General features: G+C 37.5%; 1 protein-coding gene across 1 annotated transcript in view; it reads right to left on the bottom strand.

Moving 5' to 3' along the window:
* Positions 1–16118, bottom strand: part of LOC135222734 (mucin-2-like) — a 224959-nt gene that overhangs the window by 11024 nt on the left and 197817 nt on the right. The window lies entirely within an intron of this gene.

Here is a 16118-nt window from a genome sequence, read left to right as displayed (position 1 = left end):
GCAATGCATATTTGTCCCAATATTTATGAGAGAGAGAGAGAGAGAGAGAGAGAGAGAGAGAGAGAGAGAGAGAGAGAGATTAATCACTTCAAAGTTCCCATCTCAACACACCAGCAATTTATTTTGAACAGCAATCTAAGAATTAAAAACGATCTACGTTAAAGACCCACCTGCTATAACAATTTCTAAACGTTATATGAAGCTTTCAGAGATAGTCAAATACCTTTCGTGCCCTACCCTTCCACGGGCAACAAAACCCCACCTCGCATGACCTCCCGTGACCTAAAACGAGACCTTAATACCCCCCTCCCTCCTTCCGTTCGTTCCTCCTTGGGCCTCGCCATCTCTGCCAAGACGACCCAACGTTTGCTCAACCTGGGAGAAAGACCTTGACCTTGACACAGGTGGTTTGAGAGATAGACAGGGGGAGAGTCGCTTCTTTTTACGGGAAAGCATCAACATGATCATTTTCAATTGCTTGGTCTGAAGGGGTTGCAACATCCCACGTCATGCGCAATTACAGAACTTCGTAGGAGTGCTGCGTTATTGACACACTTTCTAATGAAATATTCGAAAATAACCCTCTACAATGGTAATACCGGTTAAACCTCAACAGTTGAAATTTGTTTTAACAAACCTGTAAGAATATTAACTCACAAAGCAGTTCATTAAAAAATCAAAATTAATCCAAACGAACCGAAAGCGAGCTTCCAAAATGAAACCCGTAACATTCGACGGAACATTCATTAAGTTACTATTGCAATTAACTAAAACCATAAGACTGTCACCGCGTGCTCCCTGACAAATAAATTTCCTTGGTTTTAAAGCGTCTATAAAATCTGATTCTTTAGCCATAAACCTAATGAACAGTCTGAAACCCGAACAATATAACGCTTGATAATTATAATGTCTTTGATGACTCCGATCTTAGCTCTCGCAGATTAATAATAATAATAATAATAATGAGAGAGAGAGAGAGAGAGAGAGAGAGAGAGAGAGAGAGAGAGAGAGAGAGAGAGAGAGAGAGAGAGAGAGAGAGAGAGATTTGGCAGTTACAATGCCCAAACTTCTGACAGATCATATATCAAATTCTTTCTCACATAGGAAAACACCTCATGTCCTGAAGAACAAAAATGATAAAGATAGAGCAAAGCCTCAGCGGAAGTCACAGTGATCACAGAATTGCCTTGAGACACAGCATTTGATAACGAATAGTTCATTGCTTGTTTTCTAACAACAAACAGTGACTTAGCATATAGACTGAAAAATTGAACGGTAAGAAAAGGAGTATTGCTGCACAAATACTGAAGTATGCTAGTCAGAAATCGTCAGTGGTTATTTTAATTCTGCTATATTAACATTAACGACTTTTGATATTAAACCTAACAACAAATAAATGTCTTTATTAGAGTGTGTGTGTGTGTGTTTTTTTTGCAGTTTACTGAAGCTGTTAGATATACTTTCTAATACAACTCATATGCACACCGCACATTATTTGTAACCACATAATTACCAAATTCAACAAAGCTGAAAGAGAGATATGTTCTACAATTGACAAAATGAGACAAAACTTCCTGTATGGGATAGCTCTGCGCTTCAGAAAACGTGAATGTTATTTGGTTACAACGGATAGTAATATGAAACTAAATTTAAGCAGCTACATATAACAGTGTTATTGTTTAGTGGCGGGAATCTACGACGTAAACTATGCCTTTTGATCTTAATCCAAATACGTTTTATTGTTATTCTACATTTCTTGATTACCGCTTAAAAATGCTTAGCTAGGAGACAAATTTTCGAGATTTAAAAAGTATACGATTTTAATTTTTTTCTTTTTACATTGGTGGAAAGAGATTACTCAAGTTAGTAAATATAAGAACTACACACACACACACACACACACACACACACACACACACATATATATATATATATAAGCTAGTACAAACAAAACAAATAATATGTATGTGTACGTACATATGTATATATGTATGTATGTATGTATGTATGTATATATATATATATATATATATATATATGTATGTATATATATAGTATATATATATGTATATATATATATATATATATATATATATATATATATATTTATAATAATATATATGTGTTTATATATGAATATATATTGAGCACATTTAGTGCCTCATGAACAACTTAGCGCCTTTGTTATGAAATTTTTGTGTAGTGTACGACAAGCCCCTTGTTTGAACCGTGCGTACCTGGAAGTATTTGGAGAATTTTAGAAGAGAGAGAGAGAGAGAGAGAGAGAGAGAGAAGAGAGAGAGAGAGAGAGAGAGAGAGATTATGAGTTAAATAAACAAATAATAGTCCCTGAAAAATTACCCAAGTCCATTATCTGGCTGCCTTAGAAGCCAGTCCTTGAGATGCGTGGGAAAAAAAAAAGACAGAAAAAAGGGAGGGGAGGGGGCTCCCCATTTAATGTAACCCCCTCCCCACCCAACCCTTTTACTAAGGGCATAAGAGATGTGCAACCTCCTTATCTCCCTTCTTGTACACAAGCGCATCTTCCCTTTTAAGAGGAATTTTTTCCCCCTTGTGGATGTTACTCAACTGGGATGCGACTACTCATAACTTTCACTGCGTCTTGCCAGCAGTAATTAATGGAGAATTATGGATAAAAGGTGAGGTTTCATAACACGAATAACAGACAGGTTGTTCATCAGACAGACAATGAATGGATGACGGCAACGATGAGTTGCTTAGGTGTTTTGTGTGTTTTGTAATTCTTCAGTTCGTCTTGGTCACTTCTACTTTTTGTCAAGAGTATTTCATCTTGTAGTGAGAGTTCGTAAAACGATTCAAATATAAATAAAAATTCGTTCTGCTAAAAAATTGCAAATAATTTAAAATGAAATGTTTGTTGTGACAAGTCTCCTTTAGCAAGTTAAGTTTGAATGTTAAATTAAAAAAAAAATAATAAAAAAAGTGTGAGTTTGTGTGGCAGGAATATGACTATCAGAAATGATAGTTAGTCAAATAAGATATGCAAAACAAATTGAGAAAAGAAAAACCTACCATAATAACAACATATAATTATGTACAATAAAATAAACAGAATGTAAAACTAAAAGTTTTTTTTTTCGTCGTTGGTAATCAAAAGGAGCTTTGAAATATATGTCGGTATATAACACAAGGTAAAATACTAAAAAATGATGCACAAAACATAGAGCAAAATTCAAGAGCATAATAGAGGAGTTAAGGAATGATGAGTATTCTGTGGTGATATTCTAGATAGATAGATAGACACACATATAATATATAATATATATATAATATATATATATCATATATATATATATAATAGATATAGATATATATATATATATATATATATAAGTGTGTGTGTGTGTAACTGTATGTATATATACTGGGTGAGTTCGCGCTGCATGAACACTTACAATGTACGAATGTAGGTATATCCGGTACATACAAATGAACTTGGAGTAAAAGTATTACTTGAACGAAGAAGCAGCTAAGAATAATGGAAAGAGACAGGCATTAATCATGCAGGCAAAAGATGTGTGTGTGTGTGAGAGAGAGAGAGAGAGAGAGAGAGAGAGAGAGAGAGAGAGAGAGAGAGAGATGGCATTTCCGCGCGTGTAAGGTACCTTTTTAGGCAGGCACACACCGTTTTCTATTTGCCTTTCAAGCGAGCTATTCATTACAAGATTACTAATCGACTTCCATTACCTAAATCCTCCTTCATGGGTCCGTCTCTTGTCCTCCTCCGAGGTGCCAAGTGACGCAACGCCTTTCGAGTGAAAGTGGCGGGAGGTGAGGTTTGATTGTATTTCTTTAAGGTTACGCAGCATCGAAACATCAATGGTCATTGATGTCAATGTCATAGTTAGTTACCCAATCAACATTTCAAACGCCTATGTACCAGCAATAAAATATACATTGGGTAAGATTCGTTTAGATCTCCCTCAAAGGACCAGTTATTGAATTTAAAAATACCATTGGCACCATGCAATATCTAAACCCCTTCCCCTTCTTTGATGAGGATGGCAGATACGTCCCTGGCAAGGATGCACTTACATCCTAACCACGCGTCTCAGAAAAGCATCAACTTCTAAGATACCAGACTCGGGTTTTCCATCCTCGAAACGCCTCACAATTTACGGGACTAAACAGTTATCATGATATAACTGATAATTAAGCAATCAAGCATTATGAGGACATCGACTCTTGTCTTATTCGTAATAAGCATGGTGTTATTCCCTTATCACTATCCCCATTTTATTTGGGTCTAATAAGTCCCATCAATATTAATATAAGTTACATTCATACCTCAATATATCAATGTAAAAACAACTCCACATGAGAGAATATTCCCTTGGCAGTCATTCAGTTGCCTCTTCATTTCTAAGCACGCCCACATACGCCGGAGCAGACCAAACTTGGAGATAAATTTCTCTCATATCACACCATAGAGACGCGCGAATTAGTATCTAGAAAATCTTCCAAATTTTCCTTAACAACTGAACAAAACCCCTATTTAACCATTTCGTCCCAGACAGCTAAAATTTTTTTTTCGATGAATGTTTTAATCTAAAATTGTGCGATTGACAGCATTTTAGTACTAAAAAGTGGTTTCTCCCGTTAGCAGCCTGAAATGCCGAATGCGAACAGGCGATTGGCGATGATGATCGTAGATCAAAAGGCAACTCTCCTGTGTAAACTAAAAGACTAGAATTTAGCAAAGACTTGAAGGCTCCTGTATACCGAATCTAAAATGGCTCAGCTGTATGGAGTTACGGTAGAATACATTTCGAACCCATTGAATAATTCCGACAACTCAAGCGCTCTCTGAATTTTTAATGTCTAACCTTCTTAATCCAAAGTTTATTAGTCAACACTAAATCATTTATAATACTGCAAGATATTTAACTGATAATTTCATGCTACTTTAGTTGGTTAAAGGCCAACATTAATCATGAAGAAAACAGTTTATTAACTAAAGTATTTCTTAGTGAATTTCCTAAATGTAATTCAACCAGGATTCTTTAAGGAGACGACGATTTACATAACACCTTTCTTGCAGTGACCGGGTCAACTTGCTTCGGTTATTCATGCCCTTCTCGGCATTTTGATCGCGATAGAAAGTTTTTTATCAGATTCTCGTTTATTCGTGATGTGCCTGACTCGAGGACCCTTTTAAAACTGCGCATTCCAAAAATGCAAACAGATTAGACACCAGGCGGACAAACGATGCAACTGAATGGCGTAGTGATAAACGTTTACTTTTACCGCCTGAGAACATGTCAAGAATTGTTTTAAAGGTGCCTTTCAACTGCAATGCAGACCGCACGGCCGACCAAATGCATTTTTACGATGCAATGCATTATGGTGAATGTGGCGAAGAATTTTCCCACGGAATGTGACAGTAAGTGATTGGGAAGATAAAATAATGGGAGATTACTTCGTCACAGTCTACAGGCGACAATCTGCAATCTCTACTGCCAAGCTTTTCGTGTTTCCAAGTATTTTGATTTCAGCTGCCAAGCATTTCATTCATTTTCACGGAGAAGTAAAATGCAATCAAACAAATAACCCCAGGCAGGCAAAGAGGCAGTTCGTGGCGTTTCAGAATCCCATACGAATCGCAGAAGAAAATTGACCGATTGTGTATATTTATCTGGCGTCACATCTAGTAAGGTCATAAAGCAAGCGTTACCAAGAGAATACCAGGAGAGAAGCCAACCTACCTTCACTCGGTAAAAACTAAAAAAGCAAAAAATAATTGCAACTGCACGAGGCATCTCTGAAGGAGTCATCATTCAAGTCAGTAGCTATCAACACCAGCATCCTATTAAGCCCATCTTCATCAGCATGAGAGTTTGATGGATAAGGGAGACGCATAAGGCCGTGACCTTTCCGCCGAGGTCACATCCGTCAGTGTCTGACATCGGCGTCGTCGTAACAGCTTCAAGAAGATCAAGAAACTGCGCTTGCTCAAAGTCGTTTGCACAACAAAGGGGGTGGAGGGGCATTACGCTCAAGGGTAGCTCGCAAGGTTTTAGGAGTCTGATTACCCACCTTTTATGATAACAATAGCAATTCTTATAATATAATAATATTATGAAACGAAGAAACTTATACGCCAAGTTAAGAAGGCAAAACATAAACTCAACGCCATACAGTGCTATTCTTTTTACCTAGGCTTGCCCCAAAGGTCTCCTTCCGAGATGATGATGATGATGATGATAATAATAATAATAATAATAATAATAATAATAATAATAATAATAATAATAATAATAATAATAATAATAATAATAATAATAATAATAAAAATTGGCGGGAATCTTCTTTAATAAGAAAACCTCAGTGAAATCTCGAATCTCTAAGGCGCTGGGATTATTCGCAAAAATAGGATTCATCTTCTGAATAAAATAATAATAATAATAATAATAATAATAATAATAATAATAATAATAATAATAATAATAATAATAATAATAATAATAATCTTTGAATAAAACTGACAGCTGCGGGAAAACTATCAAGACATGTGTTTACCTTATTCAAGGAAGGTAGCAAAAAGTCTGTCTTGTACGCTTCCTAAAAACCTCGTAATCTGAGGTAGAAAAGACATTCAGCGACATTCTTGACGAAGACAGAGAGAGAGTACCTGACTGAAAAACACAGACATCTGATATTTCATATAAACATTCATACATTCACCGGAACGTATGATTATGCGACCATTTTTGGGAAAATAAAGTACCGGTTGTTGCGCAACAACATACTTACACCAATGCCAAATACTACACGCATAAAAGTACAGGTAGATTATACCGCACATATGAATGAACTGCTTAAATCACAACGCATGAATGTGTTTCACGTCATCTGTTGTCTCATTACGATTTTCAGCAATTTTAGTACACAACGAGTTATAAATAAATCATGTTTTTTTTTTGTCGCATTCAGACGGACAGAACGAGCACCCTTTTATTGTTCCTGGAAAGGTCTTATTAACTTGTTAAGTAATTTATATAGTTAGCTTTTTTATTCCTTCAAAATCTTCAAGTCATAAAACACAAGAAATATCATAATAAGCCTACAAAGCCCACACGGTTTAGGCTGGCGTTTGCACTGAGGGGCTTGCGTAAATTACTCCCAGCCTTCTGTCATATAGTCGCCGCGATTACTACTCCACCATTGCCCATAAATACCCCGAAGGTAATGACTCCACGAGCTGCCATACATTCCAGAGATGGAAAAAGGGATTGGAGGGGTAAGGATGGGGGGGGGGGGGGGGTAAAGAGAGTAAGAGTAGGGGAGGGGGAACTAGGAGGGTGGAATTACATACGGATAAGGTCAAAGGAAGGGGGCAGGTCTTTGTGGAGTAATTTCAGGTAATAGAGAGGAGGAGGAGAAGGAGGAGAACCTTCATTGCTGTGTCATAGGTCAGATTCCTTATCAGATTATGACTGAGGCATTTGTACTTTTATTCCGTCGTTACTGCATTGTATCCTCGTGTTTAAAATGTTTACACTAAGATAGTGGGAGGAAAATATAATGAACAATCCTCTTCATTAAATAAACAAAAGGAAAATTGAAGGAATATTAATTTTCTCTAACGACAGATTTGCAAAACATAAAAGAAGAATTTTTGTATCCCTCATCATGAATACAATCATGACTATTGTGCCTTGAAGTAATTAAAAATCGCCACATAAATTACACATACGCAAACACGCATATATTCTTCATTGATTTAGTGATTTTATACTTCTGTAACTGTGATACACACATTCATATTTGTGTATATGTATATGTGAATGTATATTTTCATGTATATATATATATATATATATATATATATATATATATATACACACACATATATACATATTATATATATGTTTATATATAATAGAATAATAATATATATGTATAATATATATATATATATATATAATTAACATATAGCGTGTTAGGTAAGAGTTAGAGAAGTATAAAATGACTAAATCAATTAAGAAGTGAAATTTAACCACACATCTGGGTGAGAAGTAATTTGGCAGATTGCCTAAGGTACCTTACAGTGTGATTTGCCTCAGGAAACAACTCACAAAATGAGTACAATTCTCACACTTAAAATGGATGCGTCAGTAATGCACTGGGAAGAAATGTGTGAAAACGCCTATGAGAGAAGATTTTAAGGGAGTTCAAGACTTCTAATGCTTGATTTGGTGGAAGACGGCAATCATTCTTCGAATCATTTTGGCGAAAACGTTTCACCTCCTTACCCCGTCAGTCAATGAGCTCCCACGATCAAAAAACGCCTTGATAGAGACGGAACTTATCTCTGGATAACAATATTCAACTTGATGCCATACGCAAGGTGAAAACGATATAACCAAAATATTCGTGACTTCCACAGTGCGGTGGTGGAACGTTTCTCACACGTTACTATAAACGCTACCAATCAAGCACAAAAGAATCAAGGCCAAGAATACTGACTGACGCTCGAACTCGAGCTGATTTCGTGCCCGTACGGGCTCTTGCTCTTTCTTAAGTAACCGTTGGAAATAAAAGGTTAACCCTAGCCTGATTATTTGGAATGTCAAAAGCGGCCACCGCCTCAAAAGGTGATGTTTAATACCAGAAATGTTATCTTGAGGAAGTAGTATCATAATCACTCGAATCGCTTTACTTATAGGAGTACTCTCTCTCTCTCTCTCTCTCTCTCTCTCTCTCTTCTATATATATATATATATATATACAAACAAAAATATATTATATATATACACAAATACACACACACATACACTTCTAAGGGAGCTGTGCAAATATCCGTACACACTCGTATACGTTCCTGCATCTCATAATACTAATGTCTCTACCAGAGTATTATATGAAGTAATTAGCCGAGAGAAATGTCTTGCGGAAGCTAAATCACATCGCAGTCTTTTGTCTATGTCTGTTGCCGAGGTGTGTAGCCTTCAGTAATTATGTCTTGCTACCGAGCCTCAAGTACCAACAGGTCTGAACGCTTTGTTACTCAATCCTTTTAGCATTCTTAGTGTACAGGCGTAACTCGAATTATCAGTTTCATGAGGAGAAGATATATATAAATATAATATATATATATATATATATATATATATATATAGAACGAGAGATTCTAAAAAAAAGACATAATATAAATCATAAACTTAATTTAATTAGAAAAGTATTGATTATATATCCGAAATTCTTAAAACATATATTTGCATGAATTCCAACAAGTCTTGATACAAAGGAATCCAAAAGAGACACAAAACAAAATAATTTTTGGACCAGATAAGAATGGGGTACATACTCTACTCGTTAGTGAAACTGTTTATACCCTGTTCGAAAGTTGCCCCAAATACCAAGAACGTTCACGGAGGACAAACCGTCTTTTTGCAGAATACCCATTCCTTATCTAGAATACCCTATGACCTCGCCCTTCCTTTGCAGAGGACCATTTGACCTAGCACTTGAATAGAAGGACTCTTGAACATGCTACACTCCTTGGCTAAACTGACGTTAAGAAAATAACGCATTCCCATTTTCCTCTTTATGGAAGCAAGGGAGGTGGAGGGGCCTTGTGGGTAGTTGGGGGGGCGGGGGGGGGTGTTCGGAATAAGGAAATGATAATGGGAAATATATGAGTTAGATCGCAAAAGTCACCCCCCCCCCCCCCCCCCCCCCCCCCCCCCCCCCCCCCCCCCCCCCCCCCCCCCCCCCCCCCCCCCCCCCCCCCACCCCCCCCCCCCCCCCCCCCCCCACACCCCCCCCCCCCCCCCCCCCCCCGGCCCATCTGGAATTTGTTTCCGCTCTGCTGAACTTTCAAATATCAAGGCGAGATGCCGATGCTTCAGAATCGGTCGTTTCTCCTTCGTTCCCGCGTTCGAATTGAAGAGTATTGTTTCTCGAATATTTCGCGAGTTGAAACTTACGTTTCCCTTCATTGTTTCTGCTTTGATGTGGTATTGTTTCTCGTTTATCAAGGGCTTACATTTTGCTTGAGTTTCTCTTATTTTCTCTCGAGGTAGTTTTCATCGTTTTCACTTGTTCAGTAATTTGTATTTCTTTTCTATTATTGGAGAACCAAATAAGTATACCAGATAATCGGAGAGAGAGAGAGAGAGAGAGAGAGAGAGAGAGAGAGAGAGAGAGAGAGAGAGAGAGAGAGAGACTCTATAGGAAGGAATCTATTCATTAAATGTCTCAAATTCTCTACGCCACTTTCTGTAAGCTTACATCTACTTATAAGCAAGCATATCATGACTGCTAACACTATATTTTTCTGATTTCTATTAAAAAACAACAACGCTATTTTCTTCTCAGAGAGAGAGAGAGAGAGAGAGAGAGAGAGAGAGAGAGAGAGAGAGAGAGAGAGAGAGCTGATAATCGAAAACGGAAATTCAAAGTCACGGCCGGAAATTTGGCAAAATATCTTTCGTCATTTCTTGCGCCAGGGAACGAGATTCAGTGGAGGTCTTCTATGTAGTATGTTTCTGTTGTTGACCAGACATCCTGATCAGGCCAGGAAATCTGATGAGGCAATTCCAGAACTTTCACATCTTGAGAAGTTGTTTGTTGGGGGAAATTCGATAGTTCCCTCTTTTGGTGCGATACAGTCTTGCCTTTTTAATATTAAATATAATTGAACACCATTTTCTTAGAAAATTTGAATTTCGAGTCAGTGCTCCCTGTTGGATTCTTCCATAGGAATAGGGTAAATCTTATGAATAATAATAATAATAATAATAATAATAATAATAATAATAATAATAATAATAATAATAATAATAATAATAATGGCGCTTATATTGACATTTCCTTTGTTATTTTCCCTTAAGCTATAATTTGACTTGATTTAGTTTGAATTATGTAAGTATACATTCCCTGGTATATGACTATGTATATACACGTTATTTGCATACATATCACTTGGTTATCTCTGTTGGGTGTGTGGAATCCAGAGGTCCAGGCCAGGCCTAATTCTATCGTTCCCACCACGCAGTACCTAGGGTCAGGACTTTCCTTTTCTACTCTCTCTTATATTTCGGTTATTGTTTTAGATACTGGTACACAGGTAATATGTAAAAAAAACAGTTTCCAGTTAATGATAATTTACGTTTACTAGAAAATACCTTAATTAAAAATATATTTCCTGAAATTAAAATAGACACCTGAAAATCGCAACAGTATGGTATACCAATAATACCAAAGATGCTCAATATATTATCATTATTATTATTAGTTAAAAAGTTTTAAATTAATATCACAAATATATGACTTGCAAAACTGACAATTATTTAGCTTCTGGTGTCTAACATGAATTCCAAACTCAATACTATGTCTTCAAAAATAAAGAGAGAGAGAGAGAGAGAGAGACGAGAGAGAGAGAGAGAGAGAGAGAGAGAGAGAGAGAGAGAGAGAGAGAGATTCTAGCTTGATCTCACAAACCAACATCACAGGGCATTTCTTTACTACCCAACTATGCAAGAAAAATCATTGACATTTAATCAACAACTAACGTACTATGCAGATTCCAGACTCGCAATTATAATTGAAATACGTATACCTTAATATATTCGCGTAATTATGCGACGGGCAACCTTCGTTCAATCCCCATTTTTGCGAGGAAAAAAAAACCGATAATGAACCACTGATGTCTAACATGGAATCCAGACCCATTAACACCTATCTTAACCATCCAAGTCACAAACCCTTAACCACAAAGACATTATTCTCCCTAACCCCCCCCCCCCCCCACCCCCCCCCCCCCCCCCCCCCCCCCCCCACCTTCCCCACTCGCCCTAACCCCCGCCACAGCTTTGTCTCCAGTCTTCCGCCTATATATTACAATGGACCCGATCACGAGCCTATAATAACCCAGCCTTGACCTTAATTGACCTCCCGAGGTTTCAGGGTGAATTAGCATAATGAGGGTCGGACGTCACAATGCGTAACTAAGGACTTCGTTAGGTATTGTGGTCCGAATTCAATGGCAACGGAGGAGGAATCACACTCGGCTGACTAAGTAAAAGTAGAGTTAGAGTTATTAACTTCATCGATCTTACGACAAAGATAACTGGTGGAAATACCATACGTGCAAATGTACAGCATACCAGGTCAATAGTATTTTTAATGACTAGCAGTTGACAGGATAATTACTCGTAATGGGTATGTTAAAAAACAAAATTATATGAAGGAATTTATAAGTAGAGGAAAACAGAGGGGCATCATGTTAAAACCCTTCTCAAATGAACTCAAAGTATACTACGTCACCTTGGCTCAACTGTGATGTTTTTGAAAACAGGTGGGAAGTGAATTTACATTATTTAAAATAACATAGACTTTAAACTGATTAAAATATAGAATTATAAATGCTATTTGATTACAAATGACCGGGGTTTGGCTGAATTTTATCTATGTAAGCATGAATAATGCACCAATCTGGTAAGGTATTCAGTCCAAATTAGAATTTGACTGGAGCGAATATGCAAGTTGTTTAGTATTACTAAAAGGTACCAAGCCACAGGCGGGGAAGGGGAAAGGGGGGGGGGGGGGGGGGGTGGGGGGGGGGGGGGGAAGCTGTAAGGCCGGTCCCAGGATAGAAACTGTCAAAAGAAGGAAGCTCAGTTAAAATAGCGACTCCAACTGGGGATCAAGGAGAGAAAATGAATAAAAAAAATAAATATGAAAAATAATAAAAACATACAACAGATGGATTTCGTTTAGGCTTAGAAAATACCTTAACGTTAACCAATCAAGTGATCAAATAACGTAATAAGCTGTAGTTCTCGAATATATTACCAAAACAAAATCACTAATGCTTGAATCTGGCACATGTATCAGTAATGTTCATTTCTTGCATTAGGTTCACAATGAGGATATTAGATGAGCTCAGCTGAATACTTTATAAATAAATAGAAATAGACGTGACCAAAGAAAACACGAGAATATGGAATATTAGACATTCAAGAAAATCAAGCGGAAAACCGAGAAGGGACGTTTCTGAAGTCAGTTTCATTATCATAAAAAGTAATTAATTTGTAGGAAAGTACACCAAATTATTCTTCAATTTGGTACGTACAGCTTACATTGAAAACCACGCAAGTATTAAAACTTGGAATCAACACTATATAACTGTAGAAATGAGCGTGATGAACACTGTACAAGTTGGTAATGACCAGTCGGTAATTAATGTTACGAATATTTAATTATGTGGCGTTACAATATCAACGTCAGTATGTTCATCGACAGGTGCATCACCTCTCTCTCTCAAAACCAAATTCCCCAGCGGAACCTTTCTCTCGATTCCAAGACAAGATATTTCCTGGAAGTAAAACACAAGTATTCTTATCTCTTTTTCCTTCTTTTGTCCACTGGCTCTGGCAGGTGAGGCAATATTTGATCTTCGTCATACGTTAGACAAAAGGAGGAGTAATTAACGACTGAAAGTTAATGGCATTTGTTTTTACCGTCATTATTTTCATGCCTTTCCTGTCTGAAGAAATGAAAGTGGGAAATCGCCAAGGTTTCTATTGGAAGAACTGGTAAACATTAGGCCTGTGAGGTCATATGAACTTTTAAGGATTGCGCAACACAACACCTTTAAAAAGTCTCTCTCCTCCTCCTCCTCTCCTCCTCCTCCTCCTCCTCCTCCTCTCCTCCTCCTCCCTCCCCCTTCCTCTTCTTCTTCTTCTTGCTCTTCTTCTTCTCGAGTACTTAAAAATTACTCAGAAACAAAAGATAGCCTCAAAAAGATGCAAAGAAGGGTACATACAGTTCGCTGCCCACGAGGCATCCTGCTGTGAAGATGCCAAAGACTGACCAAGTATCCTACAGGGATGAGCAGGACCCCTGACCTTTTGGAGCAAGCGTCCTTGTCTCCGTCGTTGGGCTGTTTGCCTGCTAATGGCGTGCAGTTTCAGTGGCTGACAGTAGCCAAATACCGAGTCTTTTTTTTCAAATTCTTAATGGTCACACACACAATAAAAGGTCGACAAATTTTTTGTTAAAAGGCATTTACGACGTGTCTTTTAAAATACGTACCCATTAATCTTCGGCGAGGTTCAATTTACGTAAGGTTATAGTAGTCATGGCAAAAAGGCGAAATCAGCAGTATTCCTACACAAACATTTCCTGCACAAACAGATAGGTGTGTGTGTGTGTGTGTGTGTGTGTGTGTGTATACAGTAGAACACCATACACCCAAATATAACTATCTCAAGATCTTTTCCCCTGACGAAGACAGTCCTCATGAAAAGCCCAGGAAGTAAATAAAAGTAACTAACGCAAACTCAAGAATGAAAATCGCGCACGCGCTTTGCAACTGCTGAACGGTTTGGATCTCATCACGACCGTGTTGCAACCGAAACACGAACTAGATCATGCGCGCACAAAGGCCTAAAGGAAATCGAATGGCATTTGGAAGGCGCTATGCGCTCTGTCTCGCACAAGGGATCTGCGGGAGGTGCGTCAAGAAGTAGTGACACAAAGGTGTTGTTGAAACTGCTTCCGAAAGCGGCGATGAAACTGATTAAACCATAAGGGAATTAAGTTAATTTTCTTATGATGCCTGGTCATTTGTGCGTTTGTGCGCGTCTCTGTTTATGTTTATAAGATATTAGGTTATATACCTGGTAGTTAGTCGATTGTGATAATGGAAACAACGGGATATGGTGAGTAGCCTCATACCTTGTTGAAAACCAGAAAGCTCTCTCTCTCTCTCTCTCTCTCTCTCTCTCTCTTTCTATTTTTTATATTATATATATATATATATATATATATATATATATATATATATATACCTATATATATATGTAATTATGTAATGTGTGGAATCCATTTTTCACATTTAGCCGTTTTCATTGACACCTTACGGACAGTTTTGAAAACTACACACATCCAAACTTGGCCACGTAAAAAATAAATAAATAAAACGAATGGGTCGGATACAGCTCCACATCAATCGATGGAGAACGATGACCATTCTTTTCTCTCATGGCAGATCATGGTGACATTTGGTTCGACACACAATGAGTCCAAAAGCAAGTCATTGCGTCCTCGATGAAGAAAAATATGTAGGAAAAGGTGAGATCACCACCATCTACCTGCTCAAGATTACGCAAGGAAAAAGATACGAGGTACTGAGCTAACAGAGGCATTTAGTGCATCAAATTACAGGATAAAGAGAGAAAAACATTTTCCACCTACAAAAAATCTATTCTAAATATATACTGTAGTACTAAAAAAATAATGGTGGTTAATTCTGTGGACAAATACAATTGTCGGTTGATAGATGTATACATTTTTTTAGTTAGTATTATATATATATATATATATATATATATATATTATATATATATATATATATGCAAGTGTGTTTTAAACTTAAGCATTCCAGTTTGTTAGTTTGACAAAGAAACTGCTGAGTTGTACTTGGTAAAGGTACAGCAGTGTGGAACAATGAATCTGATTAGAATGCCCATGCAACTAGACTAACTTATTCGAGGAAATACGCCTCGACTTACAGGATACGTTACATAACGTTACTAGGCGTTTACGTAAAACAGACGTAAAATCATTGATATCCCATGTGTAAGTTTAAATGGCAAAATATTTATATTGGTCAGTGTTATCGTAAGAATGTCCTGTTTATGAGAAAATACTTGAGTAATAAAACAAAGAACGAATTCGTTAAGTTCATATGAAGGAAAGAGAGAGGATGGTACGGGCAGTTTAAGAAATCCGTAATAATTATAGAAATAAAGTAGCAACACAGTGGTCACTTCATTATTCCAAATTACGGCATCATAAAGCACCTAAGCGAATAAAAGGAAGAAGAAGAAGAAGAAGAAGAAGAGAGAGAGAGAGAGAGAGAGAGGAGAGAGATTTGAGAGAGAGAGAGAGAGAGAGAGAGGAGAGGAGAAGAAGAAGAAGGAGAGAGAGAGAGAGAGAGAGAGAGAGAGGCAACATTGTTATTTTGTGCTCCAGATTTCAGCAATGCGCAGTTAGGTCACTGGCCCTTTCCCCTCCGCGATTTTCTCCAACCAGAAGTTGCGCACTGCTTGTTGCAGGCGTCA

This window comes from Macrobrachium nipponense, chromosome 20, assembly GCF_015104395.2.
Source record: "Macrobrachium nipponense isolate FS-2020 chromosome 20, ASM1510439v2, whole genome shotgun sequence".
In the NCBI taxonomy this organism is placed as follows: domain Eukaryota; kingdom Metazoa; phylum Arthropoda; class Malacostraca; order Decapoda; family Palaemonidae; genus Macrobrachium; species Macrobrachium nipponense.
Note: the sequence above shows the minus strand (reverse complement) of the source record. Positions and strands in the feature narration are given on the sequence as shown.